This window comes from Accipiter gentilis, chromosome 9 (assembly GCF_929443795.1).
Source record: "Accipiter gentilis chromosome 9, bAccGen1.1, whole genome shotgun sequence".
In the NCBI taxonomy this organism is placed as follows: Eukaryota; Metazoa; Chordata; class Aves; order Accipitriformes; family Accipitridae; genus Astur; species Astur gentilis.
Window position 1 is genome coordinate 44,533,114 of NC_064888.1, and position 16,543 is coordinate 44,549,656.

At 54.7% G+C, this 16,543-nt stretch overlaps 2 long non-coding RNA genes across 2 annotated transcripts; both read left to right on the forward strand.

The window, feature by feature from the left end:
• The first annotated feature begins 817 nt into the window (after positions 1-817).
• Positions 818-10,239, forward strand: LOC126042614 (uncharacterized). The gene is made up of 6 exons (XR_007507241.1): positions 818-889; positions 1,410-1,944; positions 4,203-4,542; positions 4,872-4,930; positions 7,452-7,550; positions 8,215-10,239. It is a non-coding gene; the product is annotated as an uncharacterized LOC126042614 (long non-coding RNA).
• Positions 10,240-14,365: 4,126 nt separating this feature from the next.
• LOC126042615 (uncharacterized) lies at positions 14,366-16,260 on the forward strand. Its single transcript, XR_007507242.1, has 3 exons — positions 14,366-14,583; positions 15,861-16,100; positions 16,182-16,260. It is a non-coding gene; the product is annotated as an uncharacterized LOC126042615 (long non-coding RNA).
• Positions 16,261-16,543: the final 283 nt, after the last annotated feature.

Here is a 16,543-nt window from a genome sequence, read left to right on the forward strand (position 1 = left end):
AGGAGGAAGTGGAAACAGGGTAGAACATGTTTAAGGATTACATCCGGCATGCACAGCATGCAATTTCACAACTCGTGTCACGCCGACTTGCAGTAAACCAGAGCAAACAACCTCCTGCAAGCATTCTGAGAGAACGCAGCAGGCAGCAGCAACAAGAGCACAGATCTCTGCCGGCGCAATCACGTTCAGAGCAATTAATTGTAACTTTGTTCACCGGGAAGCGTTTTTCTGCCCTCCAGCAAGAAATCCGTCGTTGTCACGACATGCCCGCAGAGCATGCCGGGAGATGTAGTCATTCGCCACCGACCCGCCACTCGGCCACGTTGGTCTGTGCAGCGTGCCGGGGTGCGCAGACTCCTCACATCACCTCGCCTCACCTCACCTCATCCCACGTACGCGCTGACCGCGGCCGTCACCCGCCCTCGGGGAATCAGCTTAACCGCTTCGCGCCGTGGGGCGCGCGCCCGCGCTCATCGCTGCGCCCTGGCGAGCAAAGGCGGCCGCCGTGGGGCGCCGCCGTGCTCTGCGCTGACATCCGCCGGTAGCGGCAACGCGGTGCCTGCGGGGTGGGGCCGCCGCGCTCGCCGCTGCCTCCCGGTGAGGGAGCGCCGCTGCCGCCCCGAGGGGCGCGGTGTCGGCGGGCGCTCGGCGCGCAAAGCACCGAACAGCAGCGCTGGTGCCGCCCGTGGGCACGCGCCTCCCGCCGTGCGCTCGCTGCTGCTGCAGCCTGGCGGCGAAAGTGCGGTACTGCAGCCCGGCGTTCGCGCGCCGGCTCGGAGCCCTGCGGCGCGCCGCCGTACGGCCGGCGCGCATGCGCGGTCCCCGGGAGCAGCGTGGCGGCGCGCAGGGCGCGGGCGTCGGCGGCAGCGGGCGAGCGCCGGGACCGCGGGTAAGGCGAACGATCCCGTGCGGCGGGGGCGGCGGGTGCCTCCTGCCCGCTGGCCGCTCGGGGCTGGCGGGACGGGAAGCTGCGAAGCGGCCGCCGCGGCAGGCTCCCGGTCCGCCGGAGGCGAGCCGGGCCAGGGCAGCGCCGGGCAGGTCCCCGAGAGCCGACAGAAGGGAAGAGGGGACGGAGGCGGGCACCCCTCAGGCGCGGCCAGCGGGCGCCTCCCCGAGTCGCCGGAGCTCCCCCGGCGCCTTCCCCCGGCCCCGCTCGGCCCGTGCGGCTGTCCCCAGCTGCAGCCCCTCCCCTGAAGCCTGTGCTGCAGCCGCAGGCAGCCCCCGAGCCCTGTCGTGGGGGCGGCAAGCTGGCCGTCCGGTGTTCTCGAGTCTCCCTTAACGCGGGTGCCGTTAGCAGCCGCGCGGGGAAGGAGCGGCGTCCGTCCGCGGAAGCCCCTGCGGACGGAGGGGCTCTGGCCAGGGCGGAGCTACGGTAATAACGGTCGCTGCTGCCTCTTTCCCTCTGCCAGAGGCCACGCCGTGAGTGCGGTTGTCCGTTCGTCCCCGGGGATGCCGTTGACTGCAGCAGCCTCAGGCTCGCGTGGGCCGTCTCTGCCCGGCCTCCCTCTCCTCACGGCACGGGAGCACAGAGGGACAGGCGGAGCGCTTACTGGCTGTGGACGGGAGCTGCTGAAGCTGGAGAGGCCACAGAAAGGTAAAGAAGAAGAAACGGAAGGCCATCTGGCTGGCAGCTGCCTCCCGCTGCAGGCCAGAGAGACCCTGCCTCTGTGGGTGTGGGAGGATCCCTCCTCGTAGTCCACAGCAGGTCAGACCGCCAGGGTCTGTATGCGTGACCAGCAGCGCGGTACGGCCACGTAGTGAGCGAGCGAGCGAGGCTACGTGTCTAGGAGGCCTCATCTCGTAAGAGCTGCGAGGGGCTCGCATGTTCCGCTATGTGGAGGACAGCCAAGCGACTGGAGTTACAGAAGAGGAAGGGAGGAGAGAAGGAGAAAGAAGCGGCTGAACCGGCAAGGTCTCCTGGCAGCTCCAAGAGGGAGAGCTGTGGTGAGTCCTGGGCCCTTGGGGCCCTGTCGCTCTTCTTGTGCGTCCCGGTCCCTCCGTCCCCCTCTCCTGGCCCTCTCGCTTTCTCATGCTGCTGTGACTTTTTTTTTTTTGTTGTTTTGGTTTTTTTTTATTTTGCTTCCCTGTACCTCTCTTGTCTATTTTCTTGTCCTGCTCCTTTTTCCTCTCCCCGTTTCTCTCTTTCTCATTCAACTGCCCCCCTTTCTTTTTGTCTCTGTGTTCTTGTACTGCTCCCTCTCCCCCCCCCCCCGCCCCCCATCTTTGTCCTGCAGCCAGTCGCTGTTTTTGACTTTTCCATCTTCTTGTCCTGATCTGCATCCGCCTCTTTCCCCGCCTCCCAATTTCTCTGGCCTGTTCCCTGGCGTTCTTTTCCTCTCTGCGCCTATGCGTGCTGCTCTGTGTCCCTGCCTTCCTATCTCTCTTCTTCCTACTTTCTGTTTCTCTCTCTATCACTTTGTCTTGCTCGCTGTTGCTGTTTATTTTGTCATTCTGGATCTCACTGTCCCCGTCCTCCTTCCTGTTCATCTCTTACTCTCTGTGACCCTTTGTGCAGCTTCCTGCCCCTTTTTCATTCACCCTCCCTCTCTCTGCAGGGCTCCTGATACTTCTCTTTCTAAATTCCCCACCCCCCTGTGCTTCTCATGGTCTCTGTCTCTCTCTCTTGTCGTCATTGTTCTCGTCTGTCGTGCTGTCTTGCTTCTTGTCCTGTCGTTTCTCACTGTATCCCTTTGTCCCACTCCCTGCTCGTATTCGTATTCCTCTCTGTCCTGAGGACTGTCCCAGTTTTTTATCTCCGTCCTGCCACTGTCCTGATTTTTCCTTCTCTGCCATGTTCCCTGTCCCTCTTTCTGTGTCCTCTGTCCCTGCTGCTTATTTCTCCATCTCTGTCCAGACCCCTGTCCCTTCTCCCCCCCCCGCCCCGCCTTGCTGTCCCTCTGCCTTACTTTCTTTCGCTACCTTTTCTGTCTTGTGTTTCTCTGCCCCATTCCCTCTCCCGCCCTTTCTAACTGTGCCCCCCGTCCAGCTAGCTGTCGCTTCTTTCTTTTTCGTGTTACTCAGTATTTTTGTCTTTTTCCATATCTCTCTCCCACTGCCCATCGCAGTTGGTTTTTTCCCCTCCGATGCTGGCCTGCTCTTTGTCCCTTTTGTCTCTCTCTATCCTTCTGTCATGCTCCCTGTGTCTATTTAATCCCTTCATCTCTGTCCTGCAGCCCGTCGCTATATTTTTGTTTTCCCTCTTCCGTCCCTTTGTCCTGCTCCCTGTCCTTGTCTCTCTTTCCCTTGGTTCTGCCTCCCATCCTTTTTTCCTTTCTTGCTCCATCTCTCTGTCCTGGTCCCTATCCCTCCCGCGCTCTCTCTGTTTCTGTGTCCTTCTCCTTGCCTTTCCCCAGGGTCTCTGTCTTGTTCCCTCTTTGGTTTTCTTGTTTTCCGGGTGGCTGGGCCCAGCTACCCACGGGGGTGCTTCGGCTGGGGGGTTTGGGGTGGGGGCCTGGCCGTGCCGGTGATGGCGGGGAAATAAAGCCTGAAATGGCAATCGAGAAGCGATGCCCTGCCTGTGCTGGGGCTGCCTCACAGAGGCGTGGGGCCGGGCCCTCTGCAGGTCCCGAGCACTCCCCGAAACTACGTGTGGGGCCCCGGGGGTGCAGGGCTGTGGGGTGGCGATGCTCAGCGTCACCCGTGGGCGCTGCAGGGTCAGAAATGGAGAACAAGTTTTCTGTTCCTGGGGCTTGACAACAGGCTCGCGTGGCTGATGTGGGGGCTCGGAAACAGACCGAGCTGCCCGGCTTTGGGCCCAGAAACAGAGGTCCGGCCCTGTGTGTTTGGGCCTTGAGAACAGGCTCAGCAGCCGGGTTTTTTGGCTCCCAAATGGGCCCTGAGTCAGCTGGTGTGGGGGCCAAAAGCGGGAGTTGGCTTGGCTGGTTTCCCAGGCGAGTAGGTGGGTGTTGGGGGCTGCGGGGGGAAGTGGGGGGCGGGCAGGGTGCGTGGACCCTCCCCAGAGATGGGGGTCTGGTTGTGTCGGACGCCGAAGTTCGGGAGGCCGGCATGCAGCAGGCCGAACTCAACATCTGTGATGGTCTGTGGGGGGAAAGGCGCTTTTCAGACCCCACATGCCCTCTTTGAGTCCAGCTCTTCTTCCTGCACTGCTCAGAATAGTTGTTAAGTAATTAATTGCCCAAACTAACGGATATTTACTTGGCGTGTAACTCTGATATTTAATCCTAATACTCTGGTTTTGACAGCAGTTGATAGACAACCTTATGGAAAGCCCAGACCGTTGCACATAGCTGGAGCTTGTAAGGAGAAGCAGCTGAAATCAGCCAGAGCTTCAGTGTGGAGCTGGGGCTTCAGCGAGCCAGACCTGTAGCAAGCGGGAGCTGGAACGAGGTGGGGTGTCCGCTGTCTGGAGCGTGCATTAGCTAGAGGCAAAAGTACCTGCGGCTGTAACGAGCAGGAGGCGCAATCAGCTGGAGTGTCTTTTCACTGGAGCGTCCGTCAGCCGGACTGCGCTCCCAGCATGTCCGAAGAGCAGCCGGGCGCAGGCAGGGCTGTCCACAGCAAGCAGCTCCGAGCAGCGGGGAGGTGAGTTGTCCTTCTGCCAGCGGGGAGCCCGGCCTCTTCCCTCGGGGATGCAATCCATGCCACGCTCCTCTCTCTGCGTGGAGGGTCTCGCCCGGTCCGTTCCCGTGGGCAGAAGCGAGGTGGGGGACCCCCGGCTCTGCTGGGGAGCCACCTCTGCAAGGGGGCGCTGGCGAGGTGTCGTCGTCCCCTCAGTACCGGGCAAAGGGGAGAGAAACCGGCCAGCGGGAGCTCCTGGGGTGCAGAGCCCTTCCGGCAGAATCCTCCCCTGTCTTTTCACCATTGGCTGGGTGTGACAAGTAGGTTCATTTCTTTGTCTCCTCTTCTCCCAGTGTCACCTTCCACGTCACACGAAGAAAATCCTGCGTGGTTAATTCCGCTTGCTGCTCAGGTAATCGCACATATTGGGCTGGGGGAGCGGAGAGAAACGCTTGCGAGTTCTAGGGCACTACAGATGCTCCACGTTAAACCCACAGAGAAGGCAAATTTGCTGCTAGTGCAGAAAAGCTGATGGAAAAATTGCTGTTAACAGATCGTGCCCTGTTCCTGAACTGGTCCCTTGATGTGGTTTTGTTTCAGGTGAAAGAATGAAATTTCCTGTCTGGTAAATTCAGAGCTGCCTGTTAGCTTCTTCAGGGTCAAGTGTTTCTCTTCTCTCTGTTCATGCTGATTTTATGGGCAAGTTGGAAATAGCCTTTTACTTTTTTATGTATAACTGAATTTTTAGGAATATGTGGTGTCCCTGTAGTTCATTTTTGAGCACCTAGATGCCAGTAGAAATGTAATGAGTGAAACATGATGGGAACTGGTACTTAAACTTGATTTTTATTTGTTGGGTTTTTTTTTTTTCCCTTCCCCATTAAGAGTGTTGATGGCATGTTGTCCCGTGACACAATCCCCATTCCGTTTAGCGGAGTCTTCAGTCTAGGACTTATAAGTGAAAAAGTTTGTCCTTCCAAAAAGGGGCCTAGTCATTCCTAGGACCGAGGCATAGACTTGGAGAGTCGCTTAAGTATGTGATCGGAATTAAAGCCAACTTTCAGTTGAAGTTGCTGCTGTTGGTCTTTGCTTTCATTGATTTCTCCACCACTCCCTCGTGGTTGGGAGCTCTGAATCGTAACGTTTTTCAGTCTCTAACACATTTCCACCCCCACCCCCCAAAAAAAGAAGAGGCGGTGTCTAAAAGTTAATTAGTTTCCTCACAAATGCGTGAGGAAATAAAATTTGAGTTATGATGATTAAAACCATAAAAATGACGCCAGTCTTGCAGATCTGGACTATTTCTGAACAGGCGTTCATCACACGCAAAAGTTGTCAGGGTACGGATCACCTGCGCTTCATGCTCTGACAAGACAAAATGCTGAGGCAGGGATGAGCTCTGAAAGGAAAAAAAAAAAAAAAAAGGAGGATACAGGGTCACGGTTTTGTTTTGTTGTTGTTTGTTTTTAGAGAGTGCAATATTGACTGGTGCCAGCCTGCAGAGCTCTTCTGCTGCCTGACCTCTCCTCCTCTTTCATGGCTGTAATTGTCGTTTGGATAATTGTAGAAGAGCAGTTAAGTTACTTGCTTCTGTGAATGTTGGTAATACCAGGAAGGCAAATGCTTGAACCAGTGGTGAATAACTTGGCTACAGGTAGAATTTCTGAAGGAAGAACAGCAGCAGCAACAGGAAGCAAATAGCAAGGACCAAAAACTTGCGTGTGTCAAACGCATCAAAGCTTTATTGCCGAATGTTGTTTGGCAATATGTTCCAAATGGCTTTTTTTGGTAAACGTAAATTTTCAGGAAGTTCAGGGTTGTCTGTGGCAAAACGTGTCCCTCTGCGTCCGCGTCCTGCTACGTGAATGGCATGGGTCGATGGCAAGTCCAGTGGCAGGGCTGCTGTTCCCTACTCTCGACATTGCCTTAGTAGTGTTGCAGCATTTAGACCTTAACGGACGGGCTGAGGAATGGAAGGAGAATGCCCGTTTTCTGTAAGGGCTCAGAATGCCGACCCTTTTCTCTGCCTGCCACTCCCCTGTGCGTGAGGTGAAGCTGTTTTATTTTTCTCCCTTGTTCCTGGTCTAAATATTTCTGGAGCTGTTGCTGCTGTGGGTTTGCAATTGGTGTTACTGCGTTTTTGTAGCGTCCTAGCGATGGGTTGTTTTGGCTGTGGCGAAGCGTCGAGATACAGTTTTCGGTGTAAAGCGTCAGAAACTACATTCACTGAAACCGGTAACTCGCGGCGCAGGTGAAACCGATCTGGCACGTGCAGCTGTGCTCGCAGGGATGCTCGGTGGCTCCTCATCAAAACCGTGGGCTGTGTGCGTGGACATCTGTAGGGTTGCGCTCTGGGTCCGAGAGCGTTAACGTATTTTTGCTGTTGGAAGGTGGAATGGAGCGTGTGCCTGTTAAATCTCAGGGCGGTCAAAAGCTAGGAGGGACCCTGAGCGGGTTTGGTGGCACAACTGCGGTTTTAAAAGATCTTGCCCGTTTGGAGCAATGGACTGGAAAAAATGATTCCTTTTTTGCAACAAGGCAGTTCACAAGGACAGATGTGTTGCTGTGCTCTTTAGCAAAAATACTCAACTTGGGACGTATAGGTTTGATGGAGCCTTGGCTGTACTAAAGCTTGAGAAAATGTATGTAGGTCTCTGGGTGTGTCACCTGCGTGTATCTAGGAAAGTGAGTTCTAGTGAAAGTAAAGTTGCCAATGAGTCAAAAAAGAAAGGAGAAAAAAAAAAAAGGCACGGTTGTCTGAAAGATGCAAAAGCTCTGGTGGCCTGTGTCAACAACTGTACCGAAGATGACACAAAAATACTTTTTCCTCTGCTCAATCGTACTGTCTTCACAAACCTTCACAAATAAAAGGCAGCTTTGGCTTCCTACCCAGCTTTGTGCTAATGTGGTTTTGGTTTTTTTTCTTCTCTCAGCTGGATGTCAGCTGGCACCGTTTCGCTGTGGTTGCCCTTTCTTCTGCCATGATGGTACGAGACAGAGGGGAAGATTCCGTAGTGGCCTGGAAGTACAAGGTACGCCTACGATGTGTGTCTGCATTTTTGCAAAGGTACTTGCGGTATGGACTTTAACATTGAGAGTGTGCCAACTCTCCTTCTACTTTTTTTTACATGAAATATTTTAACAGAAATACTAAAAATAAGTTCTGTTCTGGAGCATGTTACACCTATACAAATCTTAGTTCCCTCAGTTTATTTTCTCTTCCTGAAAGCATAATCTTCTGTTTCTGTGTGCTTGCTAGTAAATGATACTGTGAAAATAATTTTGTACTAAAAGAGGGAAGAAACTGTTCGTAAGAGTTCAGGTGTTCAGAAGAAACAGACTTTGTTTTCATGATAAAAGCTTTATGCTTTTACAGTCAGTGAGTTTTTTAAAATATCTTATAGTAGTACTCAAAAACGTTATGGAGATAATTAGCATCTGTACTAAAAGCAATCAAGGTCAAAGAAGAGACGTGGACAAAACAGGACAAACGGGTGCATCTGTGTGTTTCCCAGGCTTTCCCAGGAAGCATTAGCAGCCTTGTAACTAGTGACAGTGAGCCCTGAGGTGTTTTTGATGAGTTACTGCTTCAGGAATGTATTTTTTCCTTTAACCTACAGTGTGTAATTTTGACTTCAGTTGGAAAGAGATTTTCCAAAATGGAAGTCTTTCTCACTCAAAGAAATTTTGTTTTAGGAACTTCCCATCAGAGTGGATCTTCAGAGGTGATCAACTTGACAGTAGAAGTCATCAGTAACGAGACTTTTCACTCTCTCTAAAAAAAAAAAAAAAAAAAAAAAAAAAAAAAAAGTCCAAAGACCCAAGCACAGCCCATCTTCCTAAAGTTGATGGCATCACTGGTCTTTGGTTTCTCAGTTGTAACAGTCGAGATAACATGAAAACTGCCAAAAGCATTAGGAAATCCACCAGTCCTTTTTGGTAGTCTGAGGTATTGCAGCACTGGGGATTTTACAAACTGACTTGCATTGTTTAAACTGTAACTGCCAAATAGCTGTAGTATATGATGTGTTAGGTGTATGTAAGCAGTTAGGTATTTTTCTAAACGTTTAAAAAGAGAGGCAACTGAATGTTATGGGTTTTTTTCCCCTGATGTTTTGACGGAGTGCTCTGAAGTACTTTCTTTCTGTCTGGCTTTCAATGGTGCATTTCCCTGGCAGTTCAGTAGCGCCTCTCTTGGGCAGCTCAGCTGGCCAGGTGTCCCTCCGCGTTATGTAACACGCACAAAACCCCCTAGTACCATTATAACTGTGTACTTTGGAGAGGGATAATTTAATGGTATGAATTCAGAGCTGTGCAAGTTAAGGTAATGGAAAAGGAAAATCAAATACTTTTACAGTATAAGTATTTTCATTGGATGTATATAAACATGGGCACACCTTTTTAGTGTAAAGTGAATTATTGAGATTTATTCTTTAGTTTTCATTTTGCTCTTTGAAGTTTTCCACTTCACTTTCAGCTTTATTCACCAAACAAGCAAGATGCAAAGCAGCAGCAGCAGCGCAAGGGCTGTAGCTGTTTTGGTGGATCCGTAAGTGTAGATTCTGATTGTGTACGACCTCGTCCCACAGCCTCCCAGGGTTATCTCCCTGCAGCAGTGCTGTAAGGAAGGGAGGAGATGTTTTCCAACATCGGCAAGAGTGTTTACTTTTATGCTAAGAAGGTGTTCAAAATGGTATCAATTAGCCTAAATGCTGATTTTAAGTGTTCAAATCGCTCTTAACTTTTAAAGGAAGTGGTGTATTTCGAGCTGACCTTTTTTACCTGGAATCCTCCTTTAGCTCAGCGACTCTTTTGTGCACCCCCAGCCTCTGCTCGCAGGACAGTATGAGAAGCTGGAAGATCCTTGACTTAGTATAAACACTGCTCAGCAACAACTACAGCATCAGTGTGTTGTCAACATTATTCTCATCCTAAATCCAAAATGTCCCTGTACTGGCTACTCAGAAGAAAATTAACTTTATTCCAGCTGAAACCAGGACAACCCCAAGCCCCCTGATTCTGGGTCTGCAGTGGAAAAAAACCAAACAAATTTGGGACTCCTGGGAAAGCCAAATCCACCTGGATTTGCACAGCTGGAAAGCAAAAACCCCACCCCATTTTCATGCACAAACCACAACCAAAAGATCACCCCTTTTTATGTTGTGGAAAAGCACTGAAACACACCCCAAACTGAGTATTTTGAAAGAGCAAAAAACTCCCCAGTTTGGGGAAGACAGGGTGAAGCACAGGCAGTTTGAGAGGCGTTGCTGGGGGTCCTCCCGGCATGGATGATCTGGTGTGGATGCTCTGTTACAGGTTATCCCAGGTGAGTTACCTGCTGTGGATCATCCTGGGTGGACTCCCTGGGGTAGGTCATCCCCACCCGTGTCCCCCCATGCACCTTTGTACCCTCACCTACCCTCTCCCCGGCGTGTGTTTCTCCCCCATATGCCCCCCGCTGCTCCAGCCCGCCGCCTTCACCCTTGTGAGTTTTTAACCTACGCGAGTTGTTTCCCCCTGCACCCCCTGCTCTCCTATTTCCTGCCCTGCCTCCCTCCTTTCCCTCCTCCATATTCCACACCACCACCCCCCCATCATCCATCAGGCTCCAGACCCCTGGTGTGCTGCCTGCACCCTGTTCTCTGTCATTTTTTTCTTCTTCTTTTCCTTACAAGTTGTTGTTGTTGTTCCTTTTTAATTATTAAACTGTTTTTGCTTCAAGCCATGAGTTTTCTCACTTTTGCCCTTCCGATTATCTCCCCGTCCCGCTGGGGGCGGGGGAGTGAGTGAGTGGTCGCGTGGGCCTTTGTTGCCGGCTGGCGTTAAACCACGACATGAGGTGAGTTGCAAGCCCTGCCTGGCTAATGCTGGAGGCTCTCTGTGTTCCTCCTGCCATCTCGACAGGCTGTCCTTGTTCTTCATCGCCACTTTATAGCGAGCGCCTCTCGCTCTGTAAGCGGCAGTACTGGGGCCGTGTTGCAGGCGGCAAAGGGCAATTGTGACGCTTGCTGGCAGGAGCGGCAAGGAGTGCGGAGCCACGCTCCTGTAGGGAGCAAAGATGGAACCTTGAGGGCTCTATGGTCCTCTGCTGAGGACATCTAATATCCCGACAGGCCTCTTTGCTTTCCCTGCTTCGTGTCTGATTTGAACGCCGGAGGGCAGGGCGGTAAGTAACACCGTGCAGCGTCTTTTCGATAAGAGACAAGCCCTGCGCAAGAAGCCTTGCGTGCGTGCAGGATTAGGAGAGCAGCGTTCTGATAGCATGGAGGTGCCCACCCCGACCGAGCCCCAGGGTCACCGGGGTATTGCTCGCTTGCAGGTGGGCCGCTCACATCTGGTACGCTGGGCCGCGGCCTTTCCTGCCAAACAGAGCTGCCCCTCTGGCACGAAGCAGCTTTGGGTCTCTTGTGGCCTGCCTTCAGGCTGTCACCTGAACCAGGCGTTATTTTTTGTTGTAAATCTCTCGCCAGCGTCTGCTGACTGGCTGCTGTCGCTCCCACAACCCTGATGCCACATGCAGACGGCTACAGCAGTCCCTGGGGCTTGCTCCAGGGGACACCCCCCCCCCCCCCCCCCCCCCCATTTGTAGGTTCCCTGTGCTGCTTCTCCTCTCTAGATAATGGGGTGGGGGGGCAGGGACAGAAGTGGCCGCCCGAATTGTCTGTTCCTTGCACTTGACTGCTGTAACCGCTCCAGCTGCTCGGGTGCTTTTTGGAAGGGAGGTGATGAAGAGGCCTGCCCGGGCTGCAAGTGGGGAGAGGGCAGGGCGACGTCAGCCCTGTGCCCCCAGTAAGGAGTTGCCGCCTGCGGCTGGTCTCTACTGGGCTGAGCTGTCAGTCATCCCTCACGCAGCTGACGCTCAGAAGAGGATCGTTGCGGGGGTGCGGATTCTGCTGCCCCGTGGCCGAAGGTGGGAACTGGCGCTGGGGAGGCGCGCGGGGGCGTGTGTCGGTGGGCTCCTGCTGTTGACGGGTAACCGAGACGTGGTAAGGCATCTCGACAGATGCGCATGCGCAGTGGCGCATTTACGATGCCAACCGCTGTTGCCTGGCAACTAAGCTACGTTACGGCATCTCGGCATCCGCGCATGCGCGGTGCGCCTTTTACGACGCTCGCTGATGTTGCCTGGCAACCAAAGCGCGACACGGCTCCTCGTTAATCGCGCATGCGCGGCGTCGCAGTTTACGGCTCTCCTGCTGTTGCCTAGCAACCAGAACGCGTTACGGCATCTCGGCATCCGTGCATGCACGTTGAGCCTTTTACGGCGCTCGCCGCTGTTACCTGGCAACCAAAGCGCCGCAGGACGCCTCGGCAAATACGCATGCGCGGCGTCGCTGTTTACGGCTCGCCTGCTGTTGCCTAGCAACCACAACGAAGTACGGCAGCTCGGCGTCCGCGCATGCGCAGTTCTCCTTTTACGGCGCTCGCCGCTGTTGCCTGGCAACCAAAGCGCGACACGGCGCCTCTGCAACTGCGCATGCGCGGTGTCGCGGTGTACGGCTCCCCTGCTGTTGCCTAGCAACCAGAACGCGTACGGCAGCTCGGCAACTGCGCATGCGCGGTGCGCCCTTTTACAGCGCTCGCTGCTGTTGCCTGGCAACCAAAGTGCGACACGGCTTGTCGTCAACTGCGCATGCGCGGCGTCGCAGTTTACGGCGCTGCTACTGTTGCCTAGCAACCAGAACGCGTTACGGCAGCTCGGCAACTACGCATGCGCGGTGCGCCTTTTACGACGCTCGCTGCTGTTGCCTGGCAACTAAAGCGCGACACGGCGCCTCTGCAGTTGCGTATGCGCGGCAGCGCGTTTTACGACGCTCCTACTGTTGCCTGGCAACCAAAACGCAGTACAGCAGCTCCGGTGCCGCGCATGCGCGGCGGCGGCCCCTTGTGCCAACGCTCTCTTCCTCCACCTAACGACCAATGTACGGTACTGCAGCTGGGGTGCGCGCATGCGCGCTGGTGCTTTGTGCCAAGCCCTCGCCGCTGCCACCCCGCGGCCAATGTTCGGTACTGCAGCTCGGAGGCTGCGAGTGCGCGGGGCTGCCCCGGTCCTGCACGTGCCGTCCGACGGTACCGGCAGTGCGTCCCCGGGGGAAAGTGCCGCCGCGCTCGTTGCTTCCTTCCTCCCGGTAAGGAAACGCCGCTGACCGCCCCGCGGGCGGGGTGCCGGCGGGCGCTCCGCGTGCCAAGCGCCGAACAGCAGCGCCGGCACCGCACAGGTGCGCAGCAGCAGCGCCGCCTCCGCTGGTGCCGCCTTGTGGGCATAGTGCGGAACTGCAGCCCGGCGTTCGCGCGCCAGCTCGGAGCCCTGCGGCTCGCCGTTGTACGGCCGGGGCGCATGCGCGGTCCCCGGGAGCAGCGTGGCGGCGTGCAGGGCGCAGGTCTCGGCGGCAGCGGGCAAGCGCCTGGACCGCGGGTAAGGCGAGCGATCCCCTCCGACGGGCGCGGTGGCGGTGGGTGCCTCCTGCCCGCTGGCCGCCTGGGGCTGGCGGGATGGGAAGCTGCGAAGCAGCCGCCGCGGCAGGCTCCCGGTCCGCCGGAGGCAAGCCGGGCCGGGGCAGCGCCGGGCAGGTCCCCGAGAGCCGACAGAAGGGAAGAGGGGATGGAGGCGGTCACCCCCCAGGCGCGGCCAGCGGGCGCCTCCCCGAGTCGCCGGAGCTCCCCCGGCGCCTTCCCCCGGCCCCGCTTGGCCCGTGCGGCTGCCTCCAACTGCAGCCCCTCCTCTGAAGCCTGTGCTGCAGCCGCAGGCAGCCCACGAGCCCTGTCGTGGGGGCGGCAAGCTGGCCGTCCGGTGTTCTCGAGTCTCCCTTAACGCGGGTGCCGTTAGCAGCCGCGCGGGGAAGGAGCGGTGTCCGTCCGCGGAAGCCCCTGCGGACGGAGGGGCTCCGGCCAGGGCGGAGCTACGGTAATAACGGTCGCTGCTGCCTCTTTCCCTCTGCCAGAGGCCACGCCGTGAGTGCGGTTGTCCGTTCGTCCCCGGGGATGCCGTTGACTGCAGCAGCCTCAGGCTCGCGTGGGCCGTCTCTGCCCGGCCTCCCTCTCCTCACGGCACGGGAGCACAGAGGGACAGGCGGAGTGCTTACTGGCTGTGGACGGGAGCTGCTGAAGCTGGAGAGGCCACAGAAAGGTAAAGAAGAAGAAACGGAAGGCCATCTGGCTGGCAGCTGCCTCCCGCTGCAGGCCAGAGAGACCCTGCCTCTGTGGGTGTGGGAGGATCCCTCCTCGTAGTCCACAGCAGGTCAGACCGCCAGGGTCTGTATGCATGACCAGCAGCGCAGTACGGTGTATTGGGTCTGGCTGAGATGGAGTTAATACTCCCCATAGCAGCCCTCATAGCACTGTGCTCTGTATCAGTAGCTAGAAACGTGTTGATAGCACACCAGTGTTTTGGCTACTGCCGAGCAGTGCTGGTACAGCATCAAGGCTGTCTCTCCAACATTTTTGCCCTCCCCTCAATGGTAGGCTGGGGCAGGGCAAGATCTTGGGACGGGACATAACCAGGACAGCTGACCTAAACTAACCAAGCAGATATTCCATACCATATGACGTCAGCTCAGATATAAAAGCTAAGTGAAGGGAGACGGAAGGGGGGGGCATTTTTGTCTTCCGGAGCAACCACTACGCGTACTGAAGCCCTGCTTCCCAGGGAAGTGGCCAGACATCGCCTGCTGATGGGAAGTAGAGAGTAACATCATTTGTTTTTTCTTTGCTTTTGTGCGCGACCTTTGCTATCATTTTATTAAACTGCCCTTATCTTGACCCACGAGCCTTTTGTTATATTTTCTCTCCCCCGTCCAGCTGAGGAGGGGGAGTGATAGAGCGGCTTTGGTGGGCACCTGGCATCTAACCAAGGTCAACCCACCACATACGGCCACGTAGTGAGCGAGCGAGTGAGGCTACATGTCTAGGAGGCCTCATCTCGTAAGAGCTGCGAGGGGCTCACGTGTTCCGTTATGCGGAGGACAGCCAAGCGACTGGAGTTACAGAAGAGGAAGGGAGGAGAGAAGGAGAAAGAAGCGGCTGAACTGGCAAAGTCTCCTGGCAGCGCCAAGAACAAGAGCTGCGGTGAGCCCCGGGCCCTCGGGGCCCTGTCTCCCTTTTTCGGCGTTCTGGTCCCTCCCTGCTCCTCTGTCCCCTGGTCCCCTCTCTTTCCCACACCCCTGCCTTTTTTTTTTTTTTTTTTTTTCCTTTCCTCCCTTGTACCTCTGATACTGAAAAGCCGGTCGACAAAACTCCCTAAGACTCGTTTTGGAGTTTTAGAAAGCAGGCATTCTTCATTGCAGCGCTGGATGCACGGGGGATAGTTCCACCTAGCGTGCATGCCACAGCTTTAGCACAAACAGGTTATATAGAATAACTAATTGCTTATTAATCAGATTAGTATACATATACATAAAAACGACGGCAACCGATTATCATAGCAGTGCCTACATCCGATCACGCGCAATGAAGGATCCATTTGAGACGAAGGCCTGCTTTTGCGACCACCGACCCATTTGAAGTTCTTGCTGGCTGTCCTCGAAGTCTTTATTCTTGTCCTTGTTCTTTGATCTTGAAGCTTAACGCAGTTTCAATCGCATGTGGTCAGTTTCAGCGTTGTTCCCATTTAGCTTACAGGGGAACATCTAGTCATAAGAGCAAAGAACTGCAAAACTTAGGAGTACCTACCTCTGCTAGTTAATTGCTCGGCTATACTTTTGTCTGTTGTTTCAGTTGTAGCGTTAGTATAAGATTTCTAACAATTATTTACCAAATCTCACTTTTACAGTCACCTAGCAGCAAACCACAGCTGGTACAAAGTATTAAAACCATCCAAATATTTAGAGGTGCCATACAGAACGTATGGAAATATGCTATCAGAGGTGTCCGAGGGGCAGGGGGAGCGCCGGGGGGCGCCCCGAGTCCCGGAGCAGACTCGCTGGCAGGACTCGATAGGCGCGCCACTGACTGAATAGACGCTGGCTGGCCGTCCCCTTTGCCCTCCGGGCTGCGTTTGTGCTCCCTCTGCACGGGGCGAGGGGCTGTGAGGGAGCCCAGGGGAGGAGGAGGTGAGGCGCTGGGGGGGGGGTCGGGCCATGCCCCCCCTGTTTCTGCTGGGCTCCAGCTGTTGCAAATATTCTGGTAAAGAAATCAACATTTAATCACATAGAAGAGTTAGGTTTGATGAAGAAGTAAAATTGTGAAGCATAACGTATAGGATTGTTAAGTTTGAAACGTAGCCATAGAAACTTTAGGAGCTGTGTTATGCGTGACGCTAGGAACCGTAATATTGTTAAAGTTTGAAACAGCTAACCCTAGAAACCTCACCAGGAAGTTACTGGTTTTCCTACGTTCTGTTTCAGGAAACTAAGGAAACAGTCGTGGACACCAGTTTGCTGCTTGGAAACCCCCTTACCCTTCCCATCTCGATTTGAGTATCGAAGATGCCAGTCAGCAGAGCCAAGTGTCACTGACCAATGATTGTTTTTAAATAAGAATATTGATAAGGTTATATAATCACAGGACCGATCATTACAACGGTTAAATTTGAGAACGAGCATAGTATGCGTTTTTACGGAAGGAGCTTAGGTAACAATGACCTGGTGGGAAAAGCCTGAAAAAACTGATGGATTTTGATACTAAGTGGGACACGCCTTTGGAGGAGCGATCCCCCGTGTCCCCAGCGCTGCGATAAACAAAGTGCCTGCTTCTTAACTTCACGTTGGTGTTAAGGAGTTTTATTCTGGATTTCGGTAACGGTTTGGGCGACCTAGATGGGATCTTGCGAGTGAGACTGGACGAGATCGAGTGTCGATCGAACTCCGGCCAGCACTGACGTATTGTCGGGGAGAACCGTCACCCTCGACTCGCAAAGCTCCTCGCAGCGTTCCCTGGAAAAAAGGTAAGGCGCTGCTTCTTTGGAATTTGTTTGCAAAGCCTGCCTGTGAGGCACGGCGAAAGCTTCGCAGGGTTGGGGCTTGGAGGGTGGCCGTCTGCAGTGGAAGCCTAGGCGTCTGCCCGTAAGTCATAAGCGAAAGCTATTGCT